Here is a 25335-nt window from a genome sequence, read left to right as displayed (position 1 = left end):
ATCCGGAGCTCCGCCCAGGCTCCATGCCAGAGCTAGATTCAGATGTGATGGATGTGCCTTTCCTTTTACGGCCGGGAGACAGTCTGGAGGGAGACCCGTGCCCCCCGCCAGAGCTAGATTCAGATGAGATGGACGTGCCTTTCCTTTTACGGCCAGTAGACAGTCGGGAGGGAGACCCATGCCCCACGCCAAAGCTAGATTCGGATGAGATGGATGTGCCTTTCCTTTTACGGCCGGTAGACAGTCGGGAGGGAGACCCGTGCCCTGAGCCTGACCACACAGGGAGCATTTCTGACCGCATAGGCAATGAGGAGGTCATGGATGGCAGCAATTTAAGTATCCAGAAAAGGGAATGGAAAGACAAAAACCGCACGGCTACCAAGGCCGCCGGATTGTACAAGCGTCACTCATTGAATCACCCCATGTTAAAGGGGTTCCACTCGTACCTAACAGTTACCCATGGGGTCCCAAACTGTCAACAGGAGGTATCAAACGTAGCACGGTTTCTATTTTTTGTGAACCCAAAATCTGTAACTCTGGAGTACCTCGTAAAACCAAACCAGGTTAATAATTTTTTTCAACAACTTGGAAAACTCCATCTATCGAGCCAGACCTCCCTCAAAATGTTGAAGCATATACGGAGATTTACCATGTATCAGATGAGGGCTACCAAACTGAGACTAGAGAATCCTCAACTTTATAAGGCATGCGAAGTGTTCATGAATTTTACAACAGACCTTCAGAAATCATTGTACAAGGGAGCCTGCCGAGAGTCTGTAAGTAAAAGGTACACCGTTCAAAAGAGCCAATATTCAGCACATTGTTACCAAACCTTGGATGTTGGTTAATTGCCTTTATTTTTCCCCACAGGTACGATCTATTGATGAAGCCATCAAAGTCACCCAAGGACTGCCAGATTATACTGGAGGAGGCAAGGCCAACATTTCTAGCTAGCATCGAGGCTGTGACAGATGGCGGATCAGAAGTAGATCGCCGGGAAGTGGTACTGTACCTCGAGGCCCTTCTGATTCTAAAACATCTCCAAAGACCAGGTGTTGTTCGTAACATGACGGTAAGTCGTCGGGCCCTGTGGGTCAGCGGTATTTGCTGAACCGATTCAATATTTTTCCACCTTTTTTTTTTCACATCGTAGGTTTCAGAGTGGAATGAGAGGATCCATCACACGTACCAAGGAAGACGCAAGACAATTGTGGGTGTGAAGACTCACAAGTGCTCCACCTCTCAGGTAGCAACTTTTGTACTTTCAGAGGAAGAGGAATCGGTAAGCTTTTCTCAAAGCCAGGGAACCCAGGCAACCCCACTCATTGTGGGGAGCAAAACACTCTCTTGTCCCCATGTAAAACCTTTTGGAGGGGTGCCCCCAGACTGGAGAGTAACATATATATATTTTTTTTCTTTTTCAGTGGTTCAATGCGTATGCGGAATATGTCAGACCGGTCTTTACCTTTGGCCGAAAGATTATCACAAACTTTTTCGTGACGTGTACCGGGAAGGTCATAAAAAATCCATCCATGAGACTCAGACGATACCATTCAAGGTAAGGTAGCCACAAGTCAAGTGACCCACAGCCATAAGTAGCAACCGGTACTAACAATGTGCTTTCCTCCGTAGCTACAACCTCCCAAACATCACCAGCCACCTTGTACGGCGGATTTGCGAGACATGGACTTTGTCACAATACACAGATTGCGAAAAGCGCTTGTTTGCACGCTACTTGGCACATACAAACGATGTGGCCGAGAGAGTTTACCGGGAGAAGACCCTGACCGATATGTGCCGTGCCCAAGAGCTAGTGTTCAACGCAGGAAATCATGAGGACGCAAAAATTATGTCGCCAGTAATGGCATCAACCAGTGAATTGGATAACGAGGTGGTAGACCTCACGGAAAGTGATACCGAGTCATCCGATTCTACTGAGGAGTATAGTCTCAAGAATATTCGGCTCATCCCAATCAGGAGAACAAAGCCCTTGTGAATATGTCAATTTTTATCGGACATTAATAAAATTATTCAAATGTACATTCATCTTTGCCTCTTTGACTTGCCTCACTTTTCTCCCACTTTGGGGACCCTTTCGGGGTACTCTGCAACATATTGAAGCCCCTCTTGGGTGGGGGGTAAGGGGAAATGTGATTTTTTTTTTTCTCAGAAAATTGCCCAAAATTTTCCAAGTGTCAAGGACTCTTCCAGAAAAGCTTCCCCAGGCTTCTGGAAGTGTCCTCGGTACACCTCCAGCGGTTTCCCCCTGCCTGGAAGTCTGACACATGTCTGAAATTTTCAAAGTGTGAAAGTATGGTTTTTCACCCAAAATTCAACTTTCCGCCCATGAACCACAGACTTCACCCACACTTAGGTCACTGTCTTGGGGTACACCTCCAGTGCTATGTCACGGTCATCACTGTTGTCACAAAAAATTGACTTTTGTTTAGGCCAAGCAATTTGAGGACGGCACGGCAGCCAGCAGCCCGTACGGTACAGGGGTTGATCAGACCCCCGTACGTCCGGTTGTGGTCTCCGTGCCCCGAAGGGGTTCCCGCTTCTCGCCTGCACCAGGCACGGCAGCCAGCAGACCGTACGGTCCAGGGGTGGGTCAGACTCCCGGACGTACGGTTGTGGTCTCCGTGCCCCGAAGGGGTTCCCACTTCTCGCCTGCACCAGGCACGGCAGCCAGCAGACCGTACGGTCCAGGGGTGGATCAGACCCCCGTACGTCCGGTTGTGGTCTCCATGCCCCGAAGGGGTTCCCGCTTCTCGCCTGCACCAGGAACGGCAGCCAGCAGACCGTACGGTCCAGGGGTGGGTCAGACCCCCGTACGTCCGGTTGTGGTCTCCGTGCCCCGAAGGGGTTCTCGCTTCTCGCCTGCGGCAGGCACAGCAGCCAGCAGACCGTACGGTCCAGGGGTGGGTCAGACCCCCGTACGTCCGGTTGTAGTCTCCGTGCCCCGAAGGGGTTCTCGCTTCTCGCCTGCGGCAGGCACAGCAGCCCGTACGGTCCAGGGGTTGATCAGGCCCCTGTACGTCTGCCCGTGGTCTCCGTGAGTCTTTCGCCCCTATACCCAGGGACCACACCTATGGCCATTTAGCTCAGTTGGTTAGAGCGTGGTGCTAATAACACCAAGGTCGTGGGTTCGATCCCCGTACGGGCCAAGCACATCTACAAACGCCCCTATACCCAGATGACCAATTTGCACATCAGGGTCGCTGCGGACCTCCACCAGAGTTTCCTCTGGCTTCGTCCTGCCCAGGCATAGCTCACCATCTTTCGGGTCCTATCGCGCACTCATGCTCCACCTCCCCGACAGAGGCGGGCCGATGGTGCACCCGCCGTGTCAACCCCCCGGAGCGGGCGGCGGGATCCCACCTCGGCCGGAGCGCCCCGGCCTTCACCTTCATTGCGCCACAGGGTTTCACGTCGCAACGGGGGGAGTGACGATGGTAAACCCCATCAGGTGGGCCCAGGGCAGGTGAGTCTGGCCTTGGGGGGACGTAAGGGATAAAGGAGAAGAGACCATCAGGGCACGGAGCCTCAGGCCTCCCTCGTTGTCACCCTTGCGAGGGGACCCCAGCTGCGCCATGGAGGCGATAGATGGAGGGGCAACCCTCAGACAGGCATAGCCCCGGGAGCACCCCGGGGCCGCAAGGTGCGTTCGAAGTGTCGATGATCAATGTGTCCTGCAATTCACACTTAATTCTCGCAGCTAGCTGCGTTCTTCGACGCGCGCGCCGAGTGATCCACCGTTAAGAGCCGCGCTTTCTGGTTTGGGGACACTCGGAGGCGCCCCCCTTTTCACTCTCGTGTCAGCCGGCCGCAAAAGACTGGGATGCTTTGGAGGGTTGTTTTCAAATCTCGGCCCTGTTGCCCGGGCGCTCGGCCTCCCCGTCCCTCCAGCGGGGAGGAGAACAAAGGAGGGCTCGAGGCTTCTCAACCTACCGCCCAGACCCACATACCCCGGGGAGGGGTGTGTGAGCGCACAGGAGAATGGTACCCGGGACGGCCTTTCGCGTACGCGGGGGGCTTCTTATTTTTCCTCGGCAGGCAGCGGCAGGGCAACAATCGTCGGCGCGAGGCCGGGCGTCTTTTTCCTGGGCGACGGAGCGAGAGGGGCTCCCCGCACCCTCCCGACGTCGCCCGCCCGCTGTCCTCACGTGCCCTCACCGTCCCCACCCTGCGGAGCGCCCTGGCGAAGCAGAAAGAGACCTACCACCGCCCCCATCACGTTCGGTACCCTTCGGGGATTTGGCGGGCGGCTGGCCTCCTGATCTGCACCTCATCGGTATTTTTCACTCGCCCATTAAAGATCCTTCCACAGGTTCATCTAGGGAAACCTTGTTACGACTTTTACTGTCTCTAGATAGTCAAGTTCGATCGTCTTCTCGGCTCTCCACCATGGGTCTTGGCCGAACCCGGCGGGGCCGATCCAAGGACCTCACTAAACCATCCAATCGGTAGTAGCGACGGGCAGTGTGTACAAAGGCCAGGGACTTAATCAATCGAGGGAGAGAAGCCAGATAGGAAGCCCCGCAGCGGGAAGGGCACCCGGAGGAAGGGAAATCCTCCTCGTCGTCCGTGCCAGCAGGCGGGCATCCCGGGGCGTCACCTTGCGGAGGAAAAAAAGGAGCCTGAACGGCGAGTGCAGTGCCACTGGGGAGATCGTGCACGCTGTACGGTGCGAGGCGGCCGATGCGGAGGGTGTCTGGAAAAAAAACCCACCTTGCACGGAGAGGGCGAGGTGACTGGCCTCCGGAGGACGCCACGGCTCCCCTGCCTCGTGACCCACCGCTCCCGGGGCGACACACAGAGTCGCTGCTGGGGAGAGGGGCCAGGGCGGTGGGGGGCCTATGCGGCGCCACCATCTGGCTTAGACCCGGCCTCCCGATCGGAGGGCATCCGTTGTAAAAACCACCCCTTGCGCGGGGAGGGCCGTAGGTGACTGGCCTTCGGAGGACGCCACGGCCGCCCTGCCTCGTGACCCACCGCTCCCGGGGCGACACACAGAGTCGCTGCTGGGGAGAGGGGCCAGGGCGGTGGGGGGCCTATGCGGGGCCTCCGTCTGGCTTAGACCTGCCTCCGCCGAGGGGGGTCCTCGACCCACCGGCGGACGGGCGCGAGGAGTGGGAGAGGGGGGCTGGCCGTCGGGGTCCACCGCGGCTCAGGCGCAGAGCCCGCCAGCGACACGGAGGTCGCGCGGGGGGCGCAGTTGGCCTGGCCGTGTCGGCGTCGCCCTCCGGCGTAGTCCCTCGTCCCGGGCCCTTGCCCGTAACCTCAAAGGAAGCCAACCGAGCGGCGTCTCCCCCCAAAGCCATGCCTCCGCTGTTGAGAACAGAAGAAGCCCGGGGAGTCACCTTGCGGAGAAAAAAATAAAAAAAAAAGGAGCCTGAACGGCGAGTGCAGTGCCGCTGGGGAGATCGTGCACGCTGTACGGTGCGAGGCGGCCGATGCGGAGGGTGTCTGGAAAAAAACCCACCTTGCATGGAGAGGGCGAGGTGACTGGCCTCCGGAGGACACCACGGCTCCCCTGCCTCGTGACCCACCGCTCCCGGGGCGACACACAGAGTCGCTGCTGGGGAGAGGGGCCAGGGCGGTGGGGGGCCTATGCGGCGCCACCATCTGGCTTAGACCCGGCCTCCCGATCGGAGGGCATCTGTTGTAAAAACCACCCCTTGCACGGGGAGGGCCGTAGGTGACTGGCCTTCGGAGGACGCCACGGCCACCCTGCCTCGTGACCCACCGCTCCCGGGGCGACACACAGAGTCGCTGCTGGGGAGAGGGGCCAGGGCGGTGGGGGGCCTATGCGGGGCCTCCGTCTGGCTTAGACCTGCCTCCGCCGCGGGGGGTCCTCGACCCACCGGCGGACGGGCGCGAGGAGTGGGAGAGGGGGGCTGGCCGTCGGGGTCCACCGCGGCTCAGGCGCAGAGCCCGCCAGCGACGCGGAGGTCGCACGGGGGGCGCAGTTGGCCTGGCCGTGTCGGCGTCGCCCTATGGCGTAGTCCCTCGTCCCGGGCTCTTGCCCGTAACCTCAAAGGAGCCCCAACCGAGCGGCGTCTCCCCCCCAAAGCCGTGCCTCCGCTGTTGAGAACAGAAGAAGCCCGGGGCGGCAGTTCGCCGGGTACTCCCCTTCGCCAAAACTCTTTTTGCCCCACTCGTCTCTCCCTTTTCGCTCTGGGGCGTCCGCTTGGTCTCTCTCTCTCTCTCTCTCTCGCTCTCTCCCTCTCGCGCTCCCTTCCGAGCCGCCTCGGAGGACGTCGGACGAGCGGGGAAGGCGACGGCGTTCGGCCGGGCACACCACGCGGTGAGAACCCACTCCGCCTGCCTCCCCACGCGTCTGTCGTCCCCCCACTATCGTAGGGGCTCGGGAAAAGACTGGAGAACGCGGAGCTCGGCGGTGGCGTGGAAGCGCCACCCACCGCCGCCGCTCTCGCCGATGCCCACCGCGGAGGCCGCCCATCGGACGCTGGGTGGGGGTCGGCATGGGCCTCCGCGGGCGAGCTGCGCATCTGGAAGTCAAAGGGCCGCCCTCGGAGAAGATCGTTGTGCTACCCCGCGCGGGGAGCGATTCGGACGACGGGCCCCCACGCCGAGGTGGGTGGGCGCCCCGCCATTCGCCCGCGCGGGTCGTCGGACCCCTGCCGTACCACAGTTCGGGTCAAACTCCCCCTCTGCACGGCAGCCACCGTCCTGCGAACGGGAGGCGACTGCCGGCGTGCACGCCCAAGGATGCGTGCCTGAATCCCGGGGGGTAAAAGAGGAAGGAGACCGCCCGCCTTAGACCGACGCGGGCTCCAAAGCCCGGGCCGAGCGAGCGGCACCACCTCCCCACCCGGGAGCGCTGAGCCAAATCGATCGGAGGAAGAGCCGGTGGGGGGCATGGGTGAGAAACCCCACCCGCTGCCATCCTTCCCCTCGGGGAGACGGGGAAGAAACATGCCCGATAGTCCTGGAGGTCCCTCTCCGACACGCTACGGGCGCCCTCGAGACGGAATCCGGGTCACAGTGCGATTCTCTCATAGGTCTCCCCGGTGGCGTGGAAGCGGGAGACATCCGACACAGAGAAACGCCAAGCCTGCTCTGAGGGGACCGAGTCAGGGGGTGCAATCCGCCCTCCTGGAGCCCTCCTCGGGACGAAGACTCCAGATCTGCCTCCCTTCTGACATCCGTCACCCTCGGAGAACCAGAACACGCTTGGGGAGGGTCCGTTCAGGCTCAGGCGACCCGGGAAACGCGTCTCTGACTTGGGGCAGACGACCGGCAAGAGTCCCCCTGGAGCCGCGGAAGCCTGGTGTCGACGCGAGGGCGGACTTCCATGCAAACAGGGGGGTACTCGCCAAACCGCCTACCCGACTTGAGGAACCACGAAAACATCGGAAATCAGTCGGGCCCGAGAGGTACCCCTCTCTCCTATATCCTGCAGCTGGTGTGCAAAAGTGGGTATTTGCATGGCGAAACACCGACCCCCACTTTAAGGGAGCGAAGCCGAAAAGTGTCCGACTTCCTGGAGCTGTGCGGCGGATCCGGCGGCCAGAAATTCCTCATTCCGGTTCTATTTTTTTTTTTTTCGATTTTGCGAAATTTGGCGGCCAGGCGGCGTAGCTGGGGCCTGGACTAGCCCGAAACACCTGGAGCCGGCGAGCGGAACGAATTTCCCAACGTTCTGCGGCTCCCGGAAGCCAAAAACGCATCGCTGAAAAATTTCAAAGTCCCAAGGACTCGTTCTTGAAAATCGATCCGGGGGCCATGGAAGTGTCCTCGGTACAGCTTCAGAGCTTTCCCCCCGCCTGGAAGTCTGAAAGTTCTATGTTTGTTCTAAGTGGAAAATCGCGTTTTTTTCAGTGTTCCACCCATCAGACCCAAACTTTGCCCACGCTTAGGTCTCTGTCTCGGGGTGCTTTACAACATATTGACGCCCCTTTAGGGTGGAAGTAGGGGAAAGGGGTCATTTTTCACAAAATCGGAAATTTCTCAAAATATTTCTAAGTGTCAAGGACACTTTTGGAAAATCTTCCCCAGGCTCCTGGAAGCCTCCTCGGTACGCCTCCTGCGGTTTCTCCCTGCCTGGAAGTCTGACACTTGTCTGAAATTTTTAGAGTATGAAAATGCGGTTTTTCACCCAAAATTCGACTTTGCGCCCATGACTCGCAAACTTCACCCACATTTGGGCGACTGTCCTGGGGTACCTCACAACATATTGACGCCCCCCTGGCGTGGAAGTAGGGGAAACGTGTCAATTTTCACAAAATCATGATTTTCTCAAAATATTTCTAAGTGTCAAGGACACTTTTGGATAATCTTCCCCAGGCTCCTGGAAGCCTCCTCGGTACGCCTCCTGCGGTTTCCCCCTGCCTGGAAGTCTGACACTTGTTTGAAATTTTTAGAGTATGAAAATGCGGTTTTTCACCCAAAATTCGACTTTGCGCCCATGACTTGCAAACTTCACCCACATTTGGGCGACTGTCCTGGGGTACCTCACAACATATTGACGCCCCCCTGGCGTGGAAGTAGGGGAAACGTGTCAATTTTCACAAAATCATGATTTTCTCAAAATATTTCTAAGTGTCAAGGACACTTTTGGATAATCTTCCCCAGGCTCCTGGAAGCCTCCTCGGTACGCCTCCTGCGGTTTCCCCCTGCCTGGAAGTCTGACACTTGTCTGAAATTTTTAGAGTATGAAAACGTGGTTTTTCACCCAAAATTCGACTTTGCGCCCGTGACTCGCAAACTTCACCCACATTTGGGCGACTGTCCTGGGGTACCTCACAACATATTGACGCCCCCCTGGCGTGGAAGTAGGGGAAACGTGTCAATTTTCACAAAATCATGATTTTTTCAAAATATTTCTAAGTGTCAAGGACACTTTTGGAAAATCTTCCCCAGGCTCCTGGAAGCCTCCTCGGTACGCCTCCTGCGGTTTCTCCCTGCCTGGAAGTCTGACACTTGTCTGAAATTTTTAGAGTATGAAAATGCGGTTTTTCACCCAAAATTCGACTTTGCGCCCATGACTCGCAAACTTCACCCACATTTGGGCGACTGTCCTGGGGTACCTCACAACATATTGACGCCCCCCTGGCGTGGAAGTAGGGGAAACGTGTCAATTTTCACAAAATCATGATTTTCTCAAAATATTTCTAAGTGTCAAGGACACTTTTGGATAATCTTCCCCAGGCTCCTGGAAGCCTCCTCGGTACGCCTCCTGCGGTTTCCCCCTGCCTGGAAGTCTGACACTTGTTTGAAATTTTTAGAGTATGAAAATGCGGTTTTTCACCCAAAATTCGACTTTGCGCCCATGACTTGCAAACTTCACCCACATTTGGGCGACTGTCCTGGGGTACCTCACAACATATTGACGCCCCCCTGGCGTGGAAGTAGGGGAAACGTGTCAATTTTCACAAAATCATGATTTTCTCAAAATATTTCTAAGTGTCAAGGACACTTTTGGATAATCTTCCCCAGGCTCCTGGAAGCCTCCTCGGTACGCCTCCTGCGGTTTCCCCCTGCCTGGAAGTCTGACACTTGTCTGAAATTTTTAGAGTATGAAAACGCGGTTTTTCACCCAAAATTCGACTTTGCGCCCGTGACTCGCAAACTTCACCCACATTTGGGCGACTGTCCTGGGGTACCTCACAACATATTGACGCCCCCCTGGCGTGGAAGTAGGGGAAACGTGTCAATTTTCACAAAATCATGATTTTTTCAAAATATTTCTAAGTGTCAAGGACACTTTTGGATAATCTTCCCCAGGCTCCTGGAAGCCTCCTCGGTACGCCTCCTGCGGTTTCTCCCTGCCTGGAAGTCTGACACTTGTCTGAAATTTTTAGAGTATGAAAATGCGGTTTTTCACCCAAAATTCGACTTTGCGCCCATGACTCGCAAACTTCACCCACATTTGGGCGACTGTCCTGGGGTACCTCACAACATATTGACGCCCCCCTGGCGTGGAAGTAGGGGAAACGTGTCAATTTTCACAAAATCATGATTTTTTCAAAATATTTCTAAGTGTCAAGGACACTTTTGGATAATCTTCCCCAGGCTCCTGGAAGCCTCCTCGGTACGCCTCCTGCGGTTTCTCCCTGCCTGGAAGTCTGACACTTGTCTGAAATTTTTAGAGTATGAAAATGCGGTTTTTCACCCAAAATTCGACTTTGCGCCCATGACTCGCAAACTTCACCCACATTTGGGCGACTGTCCTGGGGTACCTCACAACATATTGACGCCCCCCTGGCGTGGAAGTAGGGGAAACGTGTCAATTTTCACAAAATCGTGATTTTTTTCAAAATATTTCTAAGTGTCAAGGACACTTTTGGATAATCTTCCCCAGGCTCCTGGAAGCCTCCTCGGTACGCCTCCGGCAGTTTCCCCCTGCCTGGAAGTCTGACGCTTGTCTGAAATTTTTAGAGTATGAAAATGCGGTTTTTCACCCAAAATTCGACTTTGCGCCCATGACTCGCAAACTTCACCCACATTTGGGCGACTGTCCTGGGGTACCTCACAACATATTGACGCCCCCCTGGCGTGGAAGTAAGGGGAAACGTGTCAATTTTCACAAAATCGTGATTTTTTTCAAAATATTTCTAAGTGTCAAGGACACTTTTGGATAATCTTCCCCAGGCTCCTGGAAGCCTCCTCGGTACGCCTCCGGCGGTTTCCCCCTGCCTGGAAGTCTGACACTTGTCTGAAATTTTTAGAGTATGAAAATGCGGTTTTTCACCCAAAATTCGACTTTGCGCCCATGACTCGCAAACTTCACCCACATTTGGGCGACTGTCCTGGGGTACCTCACAACATATTGACGCCCCCCTGGCGTGGAAGTAGGGGAAACGTGTCAATTTTCACAAAATCGTGATTTTTTGAAAATATTTCTAAATGTCAAGGACACTTTTGGATAATCTTCCCCAGGCTCCTGGAAGCCTCCTCGGTACGCCTCCTGCGGTTTCCCCCTGCCTGGAAGTCTGACACTTGTCTGAAATTTTTAGAGTATGAAAACGCGGTTTTTCACCCAAAATTCGACTTTGCGCCCATGACTCGCAAACTTCACCCACAGTTAGGTCACTGCCTTGGGGTACCTCACATCATATTGACGCCCCCCTGGCGTGGAAGTAGGGGAAACGTGTCAATTTTCACAAAATCGTGATTTTCTGAAAATATTTCTAAGTGTCAAGGACACTTTTGGATAATCTTCCCCAGGCTCCTGGAAGCCTCCTCGGTACGCCTCCTGCGGTTTCTCCCTGCCTGGAAGTCTGACACTTGTCTGAAATTTTTAGAGTATGAAAATGCGGTTTTTCACCCAAAATTCGACTTTGCGCCCATGACTCGCAAACTTCACCCACATTTGGGCGACTGTCCTGGGGTACCTCACAACATATTGACGCCCCCCTGGCGTGGAAGTAGGGGAAACGTGACAATTTTCACAAAATCGTGATTTTCTGAAAATATTTCTAAGTGTCAAGGACTCTTTTGGATAATCTTCCCCAGGCTCCTGGAAGCCTCCTCGGTACGCCTCCTGCGGTTTCTCCCTGCCTGGAAGTCTGACACCTGTCTGAAATTTTTAGAGTATGAAAATGCGGTTTTTCACCCAAAATTCGACTTTGCGCCCATGACCCGCAAACTTCACCCACAGTTAGGTCACTGCCTTGGGGTACCTCACATCATATTGACGCCCCCCTGGCGTGGAAGTAGGGGAAACGTGTCAATTTTCACAAAATCGTGATTTTCTGAAAATATTTCTAAGTGTCAAGGACACTTTTGGATAATCTTCCCCAGGCTCCTGGAAGCCTCCTCGGTACGCCTCCTGCGGTTTCTCCCTGCCTGGAAGTCTGACACTTGTCTGAAATTTTTAGAGTATGAAAATGCGGTTTTTCACCCAAAATTCGACTTTGCGCCCATGACTCGCAAACTTCACCCACATTTGGGCGACTGTCCTGGGGTACCTCACAACATATTGACGCCCCCCTGGCGTGGAAGTAGGGGAAACGTGTCAATTTTCACAAAATCGTGATTTTTTCAAAATATTTCTAAGTGTCAAGGACACTTTTGGATAATCTTCCCCAGGCTCCTGGAAGCCTCCTCGGTACGCCTCCTGCGGTTTCTCCCTGCCTGGAAGTCTGACACTTGTCTGAAATTTTTAGAGTATGAAAATGCGGTTTTTCACCCAAAATTCGACTTTGCGCCCATGACTCGCAAACTTCACCCACATTTGGGCGACTGTCCTGGGGTACCTCACAACATATTGACGCCCCCCTGGCGTGGAAGTAGGGGAAACGTGTCAATTTTCACAAAATCGGAAATTTCTCAAAATATTTCTAAGTGTCAAGGACACTTTTGGAAAATCTTCCCCAGGCTCCTGGAAGCCTCCTCGGTACGCCTCCTGCGGTTTCTCCCTGCCTGGAAGTCTGACACTTGTCTGAAATTTTTAGAGTATGAAAATGCGGTTTTTCACCCAAAATTCGACTTTGCGCCCATGACTCGCAAACTTCACCCACATTTGGGCGACTGTCCTGGGGTACCTCACAACATATTGACGCCCCCCTGGCGTGGAAGTAGGGGAAACGTGTCAATTTTCACAAAATCGTGATTTTTTCAAAATATTTCTAAGTGTCAAGGACACTTTTGGATAATCTTCCCCAGGCTCCTGGAAGCCTCCTCGGTACGCCTCCTGCGGTTTCTCCCTGCCTGGAAGTCTGACACTTGTCTGAAATTTTTAGAGTATGAAAATGCGGTTTTTCACCCAAAATTCGACTTTGCGCCCATGACTCGCAAACTTCACCCACATTTGGGCGACTGTCCTGGGGTACCTCACAACATATTGACGCCCCCCTGGCGTGGAAGTAGGGGAAACGTGTCAATTTTCACAAAATCGTGATTTTTTCAAAATATTTCTAAGTGTCAAGGACACTTTTGGATAATCTTCCCCAGGCTCCTGGAAGCCTCCTCGGTACGCCTCCTGCGGTTTCTCCCTGCCTGGAAGTCTGACACTTGTCTGAAATTTTTAGAGTATGAAAATGCGGTTTTTCACCCAAAATTCGACTTTGCGCCCGTGACTCGCAAACTTCACCCACATTTGGGCGACTGTCCTGGGGTACCTCACAACATATTGACGCCCCCCTGGCGTGGAAGTAGGGGAAACGTGTCAATTTTCACAAAATCGTGATTTTTTCAAAATATTTCTAAGTGTCAAGGACACTTTTGGATAATCTTCCCCAGGCTCCTGGAAGCCTCCTCGGTACGCCTCCTGCGGTTTCCCCCTGCCTGGAAGTCTGACACTTGTCTGAAATTTTTAGCGCATGAAAACGCGGTTTTTCACCCAAAATTCGACTTTGCGCCCGTGACTCGCAAACTTCACCCACATTTAGGCGACTGTCCTGGGGTACCTCACAACATATTGACGCCCCCCTGGCGTGGAAGTAGGGGAAACGTGTCAATTTTCACAAAATCGTGATTTTTTCAAAATATTTCTAAGTGTCAAGGACACTTTTGGATAATCTTCCCCAGGCTCCTGGAAGCCTCCTCGGTACGCCTCCTGCGGTTTCCCCCTGCCTGGAAGTCTGACACTTGTCTGAAATTTTTAGCGCATGAAAACGCGGTTTTTCACCCAAAATTCGACTTTGCGCCCGTGACTCGCAAACTTCACCCACATTTAGGCGACTGTCCTGGGGTACCTCACAACATATTGACGCCCCCCTGGCGTGGAAGTAGGGGAAACGTGTCAATATTCACAAAATCGTGATTTTCTGAAAATATTTCTAAGTGTCAAGGACACTTTTGGAAAATCTTCCCCAGGCTCCTGGAAGCCTCCTCGGTACGCCTCCTGCGGTTTCTCCCTGCCTGGAAGTCTGACACTTGTCTGAAATTTTTAGAGTATGAAAATGCGGTTTTTCACCCAAAATTCGACTTTGCGCCCATGACTCGCAAACTTCACCCACATTTGGGCGACTGTCCTGGGGTACCTCACAACATATTGACGCCCCCCTGGCGTGGAAGTAGGGGAAACGTGTCAATTTTCACAAAATCGTGATTTTTTTCAAAATATTTCTAAGTGTCAAGGACACTTTTGGATAATCTTCCCCAGGCTCCTGGAAGCCTCCTCGGTACGCCTCCGGCGGTTTCCCCCTGCCTGGAAGTCTGACACTTGTCTGAAATTTTTAGAGTATGAAAATGCGGTTTTTCACCCAAAATTCGACTTTGCGCCCATGACTCGCAAACTTCACCCACATTTGGGCGACTGTCCTGGGGTACCTCACAACATATTGACGCCCCCCTGGCGTGGAAGTAGGGGAAACGTGTCAATTTTCACAAAATCGTGATTTTTTTCAAAATATTTCTAAGTGTCAAGGACACTTTTGGATAATCTTCCCCAGGCTCCTGGAAGCCTCCTCGGTACGCCTCCGGCGGTTTCCCCCTGCCTGGAAGTCTGACACTTGTCTGAAATTTTTAGAGTATGAAAATGCGGTTTTTCACCCAAAATTCGACTTTGCGCCCATGACTCGCAAACTTCACCCACATTTGGGCGACTGTCCTGGGGTACCTCACAACATATTGACGCCCCCCTGGCGTGGAAGTAGGGGAAACGTGTCAATTTTCACAAAATCGTGATTTTTTGAAAATATTTCTAAATGTCAAGGACACTTTTGGATAATCTTCCCCAGGCTCCTGGAAGCCTCCTCGGTACGCCTCCTGCGGTTTCCCCCTGCCTGGAAGTCTGACACTTGTCTGAAATTTTTAGAGTATGAAAACGCGGTTTTTCACCCAAAATTCGACTTTGCGCCCATGACTCGCAAACTTCACCCACAGTTAGGTCACTGCCTTGGGGTACCTCACATCATATTGACGCCCCCCTGGCGTGGAAGTAGGGGAAACGTGTCAATTTTCACAAAATCGTGATTTTCTGAAAATATTTCTAAGTGTCAAGGACACTTTTGGATAATCTTCCCCAGGCTCCTGGAAGCCTCCTCGGTACGCCTCCTGCGGTTTCTCCCTGCCTGGAAGTCTGACACTTGTCTGAAATTTTTAGAGTATGAAAATGCGGTTTTTCACCCAAAATTCGACTTTGCGCCCATGACTCGCAAACTTCACCCACATTTGGGCGACTGTCCTGGGGTACCTCACAACATATTGACGCCCCCCTGGCGTGGAAGTAGGGGAAACGTGACAATTTTCACAAAATCGTGATTTTCTGAAAATATTTCTAAGTGTCAAGGACTCTTTTGGATAATCTTCCCCAGGCTCCTGGAAGCCTCCTCGGTACGCCTCCTGCGGTTTCTCCCTGCCTGGAAGTCTGACACCTGTCTGAAATTTTTAGAGTATGAAAATGCGGTTTTTCACCCAAAATTCGACTTTGCGCCCATGACCCGCAAACTTCACCCACAGTTAGGTCACTGCCTTGGGGTACCTCACATCATATTGACGCCCCCCTGGCGTGGAAGTAGGGGAAACGTGTCAATTTTCACAAAATCGTGATTTTCTGAAAATATTTCTAAGTGTCAAGGACACTTTTGGATAATCTTCCCCAGGCTCCTGGAAGCCTCCTCGGTACGCCTCCTGCGGTTTCTCCCTGCCTGGAAGTCTGACACTTGTCTGAAATTTTTAGAGTATGAAAATGCGGTTTTTCACCCAAAATTCGACTTTGCGCCCATGACTCGCAAACTTCACCCACATTTGGGCGACTGTCCTGGGGTACCTCACAACATATTGACGCCCCCCTGGCGTGGAAGTAGGGGAAACGTGTCAATTTTCACAAAATCGTGATTTTTTCAAAATATTTCTAAGTGTCAAGGACACTTTTGGATAATCTTCCCCAGGCTCCTGGAAGCCTCCTCGGTACGCCTCCTGCGGTTTCTCCCTGCCTGGAAGTCTGACACTTGTCTGAAATTTTTAGAGTATGAAAATGCGGTTTTTCACCCAAAATTCGACTTTGCGCCCATGACTCGCAAACTTCACCCACATTTGGGCGACTGTCCTGGGGTACCTCACAACATATTGACGCCCCCCTGGCGTGGAAGTAGGGGAAACGTGTCAATTTTCACAAAATCGGAAATTTCTCAAAATATTTCTAAGTGTCAAGGACACTTTTGGAAAATCTTCCCCAGGCTCCTGGAAGCCTCCTCGGTACGCCTCCTGCGGTTTCTCCCTGCCTGGAAGTCTGACACTTGTCTGAAATTTTTAGAGTATGAAAATGCGGTTTTTCACCCAAAATTCGACTTTGCGCCCATGACTCGCAAACTTCACCCACATTTGGGCGACTGTCCTGGGGTACCTCACAACATATTGACGCCCCCCTGGCGTGGAAGTAGGGGAAACGTGTCAATTTTCACAAAATCGTGATTTTTTCAAAATATTTCTAAGTGTCAAGGACACTTTTGGATAATCTTCCCCAGGCTCCTGGAAGCCTCCTCGGTACGCCTCCTGCGGTTTCTCCCTGCCTGGAAGTCTGACACTTGTCTGAAATTTTTAGAGTATGAAAATGCGGTTTTTCACCCAAAATTCGACTTTGCGCCCATGACTCGCAAACTTCACCCACATTTGGGCGACTGTCCTGGGGTACCTCACAACATATTGACGCCCCCCTGGCGTGGAAGTAGGGGAAACGTGTCAATTTTCACAAAATCGTGATTTTTTCAAAATATTTCTAAGTGTCAAGGACACTTTTGGATAATCTTCCCCAGGCTCCTGGAAGCCTCCTCGGTACGCCTCCTGCGGTTTCTCCCTGCCTGGAAGTCTGACACTTGTCTGAAATTTTTAGAGTATGAAAATGCGGTTTTTCACCCAAAATTCGACTTTGCGCCCGTGACTCGCAAACTTCACCCACATTTGGGCGACTGTCCTGGGGTACCTCACAACATATTGACGCCCCCCTGGCGTGGAAGTAGGGGAAACGTGTCAATTTTCACAAAATCGTGATTTTTTCAAAATATTTCTAAGTGTCAAGGACACTTTTGGATAATCTTCCCCAGGCTCCTGGAAGCCTCCTCGGTACGCCTCCTGCGGTTTCCCCCTGCCTGGAAGTCTGACACTTGTCTGAAATTTTTAGCGCATGAAAACGCGGTTTTTCACCCAAAATTCGACTTTGCGCCCGTGACTCGCAAACTTCACCCACATTTAGGCGACTGTCCTGGGGTACCTCACAACATATTGACGCCCCCCTGGCGTGGAAGTAGGGGAAACGTGTCAATTTTCACAAAATCGTGATTTTTTCAAAATATTTCTAAGTGTCAAGGACACTTTTGGATAATCTTCCCCAGGCTCCTGGAAGCCTCCTCGGTACGCCTCCTGCGGTTTCCCCCTGCCTGGAAGTCTGACACTTGTCTGAAATTTTTAGCGCATGAAAACGCGGTTTTTCACCCAAAATTCGACTTTGCGCCCGTGACTCGCAAACTTCACCCACATTTAGGCGACTGTCCTGGGGTACCTCACAACATATTGACGCCCCCCTGGCGTGGAAGTAGGGGAAACGTGTCAATTTTCACAAAATCGTGATTTTCTGAAAATATTTCTAAGTGTCAAGGACACTTTTGGAAAATCTTCCCCAGGCTCCTGGAAGCCTCCTCGGTACGCCTCCTGCGGTTTCTCCCTGCCTGGAAGTCTGACACTTGTCTGAAATTTTTAGAGTATGAAAACGCGGTTTTTCACCCAAAATTCGACTTTGCGCCCGTGACTCGCAAACTTCACCCACATTTGGGCGACTGTCCTGGGGTACCTCACAACATATTGACGCCCCCCTGGCGTGGAAGTAGGGGAAACGTGTCAATTTTCACAAAATCGTGATTTTCTGAAAATATTTCTAAGTGTCAAGGACACTTTTGGATAATCTTCCCCAGGCTCCTGGAAGCCTCCTCGGTACGCCTCCTGCGGTTTCTCCCTGCCTGGAAGTCTGACACTTGTCTGAAATTTTTAGAGTATGAAAACGCGGTTTTTCACCCAAAATTCGACTTTGCGCCCATGACCCGCAAACTTCACCCACATTTGGGCGACTGTCCTGGGGTACCTCACAACATATTGACGCCCCCCTGGCGTGGAAGTAGGGGAAACGTGTCAATTTTCACAAAATCGTGATTTTTTCAAAATATTTCTAAGTGTCAAGGACACTTTTGGATAATCTTCCCCAGGCTCCTGGAAGCCTCCTCGGTACGCCTCCTGCGGTTTCCCCCTGCCTGGAAGTCTGACACTTGTCTGAAATTTTTAGCGCATGAAAACGCGGTTTTTCACCCAAAATTCGACTTTGCGCCCGTGACTCGCAAACTTCACCCACATTTAGGCGACTGTCCTGGGGTACCTCACAACATATTGACGCCCCCCTGGCGTGGAAGTAGGGGAAACGTGTCAATTTTCACAAAATCGTGATTTTTTTCAAAATATTTCTAAGTGTCAAGGACACTTTTGGAAAATCTTCCCCAGGCTCCTGGAAGCCTCCTCGGTACGCCTCCTGCGGTTTTCCCCCGCCTGGAAGTCTGACATTTTTTACAGTGCGAAAATACGGTTTTTCGCTCAAAATTAAACTTTCCGCCCATGGAACGCACACTGTGCCCCCACCTTGGAGAGTCGCTATGGCGTACTCAGGGTGACTATTAAGCCCACAGACAACCTCCACAGGCCGACTATTAAGCCCCCTCCGTCTTCCGCAGGGCCGACTATTAAGCCCTCCACCGACTTCCGCAGGGCCGACTATTAAGCCCCCCTCCGACTTCCACAGGGCCGACTATTAAGCCCCCCTACGGAGTCCACTCAGCCAGCGACTGAAACGTGGTGAGCGGGGTGTGCGCATCCCGGCCGCGCCCAAAGTGCTTCGCCGCGGTCATGGCTGTCGCCACCGAAAACGGCAAATGTTTGTTTCGGCCAAGCTGCAAGGATACATCTCGGAACACAAAAACCAAACCGGTGGGGACATCCTACAGAGAAACACCGAGCCTGCTCTAGGGGACAGGGACAGAAGGCCGTTCGCCTTCCGAGAGCCCTCACCTGGGTGAGGACCCAAGATGTGCCCTTCTGACAGTGGTTACCTCCAGAGAACCAGGACCCCCGTGGGAAGGGTCCTGCCAAGCTCGGGTCGCCCAGATTCGCCTCTCTCACTCGGGTCACGCGCCCAGCCAACGTCCGCAGAAGACTTCCGATAAACACCGAGCCTGCTCTGGGGGGACAAAGACAGAAGGGCGTCCGCCTTCCGAGAGCCCTCACCTGGGTGAGGACCCAAGATGTGCCCTTCTGACAGTGAAAACCTTCAGAGAACCAGGACCCCCGTGGGAAGGGTCCTGCCAAGCTCGGGTCGCCCAGATTCGCCTCTCTCACTCGGGTCACGCACCCAGCCAACGTCCGCAGAAGACTTCCGATAAACACCGAGCCTGCTCTGGGGGGACAAAGACAGAAGGGCGTCCGCCTTCCGAGAGCCCTCACCTGGGTGAGGACCCAAGATGTGCCCTTCTGACAGTGATTACCTCCAGAGAACCAGGACCCCCGTGGGAAGGGTCCTGCCAAGCTCGGGTCACCCAGATTCGCCTCTCTCACTCGGGTCACGCGCCCAGCCAACGTCCGCAGAAGACTTCCGATAAACACCGAGCCTGCTCTGGGGGGACAAAGACAGAAGGGCGTCCGCCTTCCAAGAGCCCTCACCTGGGTGAGGACCCAAGATGTGCCCTTCTGACAGTGATTACCTCCAGAGAACCAGGACCCCCATGGGAAGGGTCCTGCCAAGCTCGGGTCGCCCAGATTCGCCTCTCTCACTCGGGTCACGCGCCCAGCCAACATCCGCAGAAGACTTCCGATAAACACCGAGCCTGCTCTGGGGGGACAAAGACAGAAGGGCGTCCGCCTTCCGAGAGCCCTCACCTGGGTGAGGACCCAAGATGTGCCCTTCTGACAGTGAAAACCTTCAGAGAACCAGGACCCCCGTGGGAAGGGTCCTGCCAAGCTCGGGTCGCCCAGATTCGCCTCTCTCACTCGGGTCACGCACCCAGCCAACGTCCGCAGAAGACTTCCGATAAACACCGAGCCTGCTCTGGGGGGACAAAGACAGAAGGGCGTCCGCCTTCCGAGAGCCCTCACCTGGGTGAGGACCCAAGATGTGCCCTTCTGACAGTGATTACCTCCAGAGAACCAGGACCCCCGTGGGAAGGGTCCTGCCAAGCTCGGGTCACCCAGATTCGCCTCTCTCACTCGGGTCACGCGCCCAGCCAACGTCCGCAGAAGACTTCCGATAAACACCGAGCCTGCTCTGGGGGGACAAAGACAGAAGGGCGTCCGCCTTCCGAGAGCCCTCACCTGGGTGAGGACCCAAGATGTGGCCTTCTGACAGTGATTACCTCCAGAGAACCAGGACCCCCCGTGGGAAGGGTCCTGCCAAGCTCGGGTCACCCAGATTCGCCTCTCTCACTCGGGTCACGCGCCCAGCCAACGTCCGCAGAAGACTTCCGATAAACACCGAGCCTGCTCTGGGGGGACAAAGACAGAAGGGCGTCCGCCTTCCGAGAGCCCTCACCTGGGTGAGGACCCAAGATGTGCCCTTCTGACAGTGATTACCTCCAGAGAACCAGGACCCCCCGTGGGAAGGGTCCTGCCAAGCTCGGGTCACCCAGATTCGCCTCTCTCACTCGGGTCACGCGCCCAGCCAACGTCCACAGAAGACTTCCGATAAACACCGAGCCTGCTCTGGGGGGACAAAGACAGAAGGGCGTCCGCCTTCCGAGAGCCCTCACCTGGGTGAGGACCCAAGATGTGCCCTTCTGACAGTGATTACCTCCAGAGAACCAGGACCCCCGTGGGAAGGGTCCTGCCAAGCTCAGGTCGCCCAGATTCGCCTCTCTCACTTGGGTCACGCGCCCATCCAACGTCCGCAGAAGACTTCCGATAAACACCGAGCCTGCTCTGGGGGGACAAAGACAGAAGGGCGTCCGCCTTCCGAGAGCCCTCACCTGGGTGAGGACCCAAGATGTGCCCTTCTGACAGTGATTACCTCCAGAGAACCAGGACCCCCCGTGGGAAGGGTCCTGCCAAGCTCGGGTCACCCAGATTCGCCTCTCTCACTCGGGTCACGCGCCCATCCAACGTCCACAGAAGACTTCCGATAAACACCGAGCCTGCTCTGGGGGGACAAAGACAGAAGGGCGTCCGCCTTCCGAGAGCCCTCACCTGGGTGAGGACCCAAGATGTGCCCTTCTGACAGTGATTACCTCCAGAGAACCAGGACCCCCCGTGGGAAGGGTCCTGCCAAGCTCGGGTCGACCAGATTCGCCTCTCTCACTCGGGTCACGCGCCCAGCCAACGTCCACAGAAGACTTCCGATAAACACCGAGCCTGCTCTGGGGGGACAAAGACAGAAGGGCGTCCGCCTTCCGAGAGCCCTCACCTGGGTGAGGACCCAAGATGTGCCCTTCTGACAGTGATTACCTCCAGAGAACCAGGACCCCCGTGGGAAGGGTCCTGCCAAGCTCGGGTCGCCCAGATTCGCCTCTCTCACTCGGGTCACGCGCCCAGCCAACGTCCACAGAAGACTTCCGATAAACACCGAGCCTGCTCTGGGGAGACAAAGACAGAAGGGCATTCGCCTTCCGAGAGCCCTCACCTGGGTGAGGACTCAAGATGTGCCCTTCTGACAGTGAAAACCTTCAGAGAACCAGGACCCCCGTGGGAAGGGTCCTGCCAAGCTCGGGTCACCCAGATTCGCCTCTCTCATTCGGGTCACGCGCCCAGCCAATGTCCACAGCGGATTTCCGACAAATTTTCACTGAAAATTCAACTTTGTGCCCATGAACCAGACACTTTACCCACACTTGGGTCTCTATCTTGGGGTACTTTACAACATATTGACGACCCATGAGGTTGAAGTAGGGAAAATGTGAGATTTTTTTTTTTTACAAAATCGGGATTGTCTCAAAATTTTTCTAAATGTCAAGGACCCTGCCTGCAATTCTTCCCCAGGATCCCTGGAAGTGTCCTTGACATAACACCTGAGATTTTTCCCTTTCTGAATGTATGACACAACAGGATTCGAACCCGAGACGCCAGCTCGGCAAGGCCGCAGCGCTAACAAGTGAGCCACCGTGCTTTGACTGGGATCGATGGATCCAGTTAGTACCCAATCCGTTACAGATATGACTGATCGACAGCCGTGTAGGTGCCACCCCCTGGGGCTGAGTCATCCCCCGTGATGCCGTATAGGCGATTATGGCAGGTGGATCCGGTCAGGTGCCACCCCTGGGGCTGAGTCATCCCCCGTGATGCCGTATAGGTGATTACAGCAGGTGGATCAGGTGAGGGATATATCATCAACCCTACGGATGTTTAGCGACCGTGGAGGTGCCACCCCCTGGGCTGACTCAACCCCCGTGGTGACCTATATCAGAGTACGGCAAAACACATCCGGTTAATTTCAATCACCTCAGCTGGCGTCTTTCACCTGCGTGGCTGACTCGCGCGGAGGAAAATCATTTGCCACAGTTCAAGACACAGAGAAACACGGCACTTTAATAAACTATTACGAGACGCTCTGTTTGACTGCGGGAAACCCTTCGCAATGGAGCGGTGAGTAGAAGACATTTGTCGGCCACGTAGAGACACATGAATGTACCTTGTAGTGGAGTTGTACACTTGCTGGCAAGGTGACCGGTTTTATTGCTTGTGTCTCCCCCGCAGGCACCCACGGACACCACTTACATGCCCCGTGTGCCACAGGGTAACCAAATATATATCCACACATCTGAGAAGGGTATGCCTGAGGTCACACGGTGATTCGGAGATAAAAACCGCCATAGCCTCCGCAAAGTATCAACTTCGCTGTATCGCCAACAAGGGGACAACAATCCAATTCAGTGAGCTCAAGCCCCTCCAATCCTTGGAGGAGACTGTAGCCTTCTTAGAAGGTCGCGGCTTTTTGATAGCAAACAAGCCTAGGTTTGAGTCACAAATCACACCACTGACCTGTGAAGGGCCCGCTCAGGTACCAACTGACAATCCGGAGCTCCGCCCAGGCTCCATGCCAGAGCTAGATTCAGATGTGATGGATGTGCCTTTCCTTTTACGGCCGGGAGACAGTCTGGAGGGAGACCCGTGCCCCCCGCCAGAGCTAGATTCAGATGAGATGGACGTGCCTTTCCTTTTACGGCCAGTAGACAGTCGGGAGGGAGACCCATGCCCCACGCCAAAGCTAGATTCGGATGAGATGGATGTGCCTTTCCTTTTACGGCCGGTAGACAGTCGGGAGGGAGACCCGTGCCCTGAGCCTGACCACACAGGGAGCATTTCTGACCGCATAGGCAATGAGGAGGTCATGGATGGCAGCAATTTAAGTATCCAGAAAAGGGAATGGAAAGACAAAAACCGCACGGCTACCAAGGCCGCCGGATTGTACAAGCGTCACTCATTGAATCACCCCATGTTAAAGGGGTTCCACTCGTACCTAACAGTTACCCATGGGGTCCCAAACTGTCAACAGGAGGTATCAAACGTAGCACGGTTTCTATTTTTTGTGAACCCAAAATCTGTAACTCTGGAGTACCTCGTAAAACCAAACCAGGTTAATAATTTTTTTCAACAACTTGGAAAACTCCATCTATCGAGCCAGACCTCCCTCAAAATGTTGAAGCATATACGGAGATTTACCATGTATCAGATGAGGGCTACCAAACTGAGACTAGAGAATCCTCAACTTTATAAGGCATGCGAAGTGTTCATGAATTTTACAACAGACCTTCAGAAATCATTGTACAAGGGAGCCTGCCGAGAGTCTGTAAGTAAAAGGTACACCGTTCAAAAGAGCCAATATTCAGCGCATTGTTACCAAACCTTGGATGTTGGTTAATTGCCTTTATTTTTCCCCACAGGTACGATCTATTGATGAAGCCATCAAAGTCACCCAAGGACTGCCAGATTATACTGGAGGAGGCAAGGCCAACATTTCTAGCTAGCATCGAGGCTGTGACAGATGGCGGATCAGAAGTAGATCGCCGGGAAGTGGTACTGTACCTCGAGGCCCTTCTGATTCTAAAACATCTCCAAAGACCAGGTGTTGTTCGTAACATGACGGTAAGTCGTCGGGCCCTGTGGGTCAGCGGTATTTGCTGAACCGGTTCAATATTTTTCCACCTTTTTTTTTTCACATCGTAGGTTTCAGAGTGGAATGAGAGGATCCATCACACGTACCAAGGAAGACGCAAGACAATTGTGGGTGTGAAGACTCACAAGTGCTCCACCTCTCAGGTAGCAACTTTTGTACTTTCAGAGGAAGAGGAATCGGTAAGCTTTTCTCAAAGCCAGGGAACCCAGGCAACCCCACTCATTGTGGGGAGCAAAACACTCTCTTGTCCCCATGTAAAACCTTTTGGAGGGGTGCCCCCAGACTGGAGAGTAACATATATATATTTTTTTTCTTTTTCAGTGGTTCAATGCGTATGCGGAATATGTCAGACCGGTCTTTACCTTTGGCCGAAAGATTATCACAAACTTTTTCGTGACGTGTACCGGGAAGGTCATAAAAAATCCATCCATGAGACTCAGACGATACCATTCAAGGTAAGGTAGCCACAAGTCAAGTGACCCACAGCCATAAGTAGCAACCGGTACTAACAATGTGCTTTCCTCCGTAGCTACAACCTCCCAAACATCACCAGCCACCTTGTACGGCGGATTTGCGAGACATGGACTTTGTCACAATACACAGATTGCGAAAAGCGCTTGTTTGCACGCTACTTGGCACATACAAACGATGTGGCCGAGAGAGTTTACCGGGAGAAGACCCTGACCGATATGTGCCGTGCCCAAGAGCTAGTGTTCAACGCAGGAAATCATGAGGACGCAAAAATTATGTCGCCAGTAATGGCATCAACCAGTGAATTGGATAACGAGGTGGTAGACCTCACGGAAAGTGATACCGAATCATCCGATTCTACTGAGGAGTATAGTCTCAAGAATATTCGGCTCATCCCAATCAGGAGAACAAAGCCCTTGTGAATATGTCAATTTTTATCTGACATTAATAAAATTATTCAAATGTACATTCATCTTTGCCTCTTTGACTTGCCTCACTTTTCTCCCACTTTGGGGACCCTTTCGGGGTACTCTGCAACATATTGAAGCCCCTCTTGGGTGGGGGGTAAGGGGAAATGTGATTTTTTTTTTCTCAGAAAATTGCCCAAAATTTTCCAAGTGTCAAGGACTCTTCCAGAAAAGCTTCCCCAGGCTTCTGGAAGTGTCCTCGGTACACCTCCAGCGGTTTCCCCCTGCCTGGAAGTCTGACACATGTCTGAAATTTTCAAAGTGTGAAAGTATGGTTTTTCACCCAAAATTCAACTTTCCGCCCATGAACCACAGACTTCACCCACACTTAGGTCACTGTCTTGGGGTACA

At 53.1% G+C, this 25335-nt stretch overlaps 1 long non-coding RNA gene and 1 other non-coding gene across 2 annotated transcripts in view; both read right to left on the bottom strand.

Moving 5' to 3' along the window:
* Positions 1-25335, bottom strand: part of LOC138672168 (uncharacterized) — a 209129-nt gene that overhangs the window by 70373 nt on the left and 113421 nt on the right. The window lies entirely within an intron of this gene.
* On the bottom strand, positions 3616-3767 carry LOC138673731 (5.8S ribosomal RNA). The gene has a single exon (XR_011320346.1). It is a non-coding gene; the product is annotated as a 5.8S ribosomal RNA (ribosomal RNA).

The sequence above is a fragment of the Ranitomeya imitator genome, chromosome 3, assembly GCF_032444005.1.
Source record: "Ranitomeya imitator isolate aRanImi1 chromosome 3, aRanImi1.pri, whole genome shotgun sequence".
NCBI classification, from domain to species: Eukaryota; Metazoa; Chordata; class Amphibia; order Anura; family Dendrobatidae; genus Ranitomeya; species Ranitomeya imitator.
Note: the sequence above shows the minus strand (reverse complement) of the source record. Positions and strands in the feature narration are given on the sequence as shown.